This window comes from Myotis davidii, unplaced genomic scaffold, assembly GCF_000327345.1.
Source record: "Myotis davidii unplaced genomic scaffold, ASM32734v1 scaffold216, whole genome shotgun sequence".
Classification (NCBI taxonomy): Eukaryota; Metazoa; Chordata; class Mammalia; order Chiroptera; family Vespertilionidae; genus Myotis; species Myotis davidii.
In genome coordinates, this window is record NW_006287277.1 from 368,289 (window position 1) to 369,679 (window position 1,391).

Genomic DNA, 1,391 nt, shown 5'->3' on the forward strand with positions numbered 1-1,391 from the left:
CAGAGTGAGTGGGAAGGCCAGTGCTGCGTGAGGGTCAATGTTGAAGAGCAGGCTCTTCATTATCAGACAGCAATCACAATAGTGAATCCTGATGCAAACCTGATTCTGAGATGACTGGTGGGGAATGGGAGATTCTGGACTACAAAATGGAGGCAGCCTGTAGAAGCCCAGTTCAGCCTGGAGCGATAAAGAAGCCATTTCTTCAAGACTCCAGGGTACAAAGAGGTTTCTCCAGGTGTTGAGTTTCCCCGCTATGCACCTGAAGCCTCTGAGCACTAGGATGCTATGCCCTGGGGATGAGGACAGGTGTTTCTTTGGTGTAGGGCTAAAGCATATGTCACAACTGAGAATATAGCACGAAATATTAATTTCATTGAAAGGCAAACTCAGTGGTAGCCAAGAAGTATTATTGCTCAACCCCCGGCCAGTGGCCTGGTTTAGCATCTTCTCTGTACTTCAATGTGAGTTCACAGTGGAGGCAGGAGGTTGGTGAGGATGTCTCCATAGGAGCCACCTTGAAAGAAACCTTCCATTCTTGGTATGAGACCCTGGACAATCATGCCTGGTGTGTGTTAAAGCTCTTGAAGCTAATCAGCTACCTACTAGTTCATAACATCCAAAGTGAAACTGAAATAGAATAATGCCAGGCCCCCATCATGTTCCAGGTTACATGTGGGGAGGAGAAAACAAGAAAAGAAGCTACAGGTCAATCAGAGGTTGGAAATTAATGTGGTGCAAAAGCCTCTGACTGGGCTGCTGATCTCACTTTTTGTTACTGTAAATTACCAAAGAACTGGCCTCCACTGTGTTCATTTCCTGTAGCTAAGCAGCATTTTGATGATAGCTCCATGCCTTTCCCTTCACCTCAAAAACCAGAACCACAAATCACCCACTTATAATGACTTATTTGCGATAGATATTAGCCTGCAGGAGTCTGTTATAATTAAAAAGAAATTCTACAGCCTCTTGAATAAAATGACACAGATAGATGTGCAAGCTCTTTGAAGAAATGTAAAAGGCCGTACATTATGGAGACATTATATTTCAATATGGAAGTGTACAGATTGCTAAAAAAAGATAAATTGTAAATGTGAAAAGATTTTGTTTGGGCTCATTGAACACATCAGTTTCTAATATATCAGTTGCATATATCTGCTTCAGAGAGCGCAATTTCAGTTCCTTTGTGGAAATCAATCCTGTAGAATTATATAAACGAAGAGGAGGCAGCAGAGCTGTGATAGAGAGAGCTGTGAGAAGATGCCAGGGATATGGGTCTTCGCTTTGCCACTGGCTGACTTGGCCATGTCATTTCACCTTTCTGGACCTCAGGTTACTTCTTGAAAATATGAAAGGTTTATATGACTATGCCTAATGTTTCTGTTATTCTATGA

At 42.5% G+C, this 1,391-nt stretch overlaps 1 protein-coding gene across 3 annotated transcripts in view; it reads right to left on the bottom strand.

Annotated features, from left to right (window-relative positions):
• The window catches only part of GLRA2 (glycine receptor alpha 2), a 179,559-nt gene that overhangs the window by 51,341 nt on the left and 126,827 nt on the right, over positions 1 to 1,391 (bottom strand). The gene's annotated exons all lie outside the window — the stretch shown is intronic.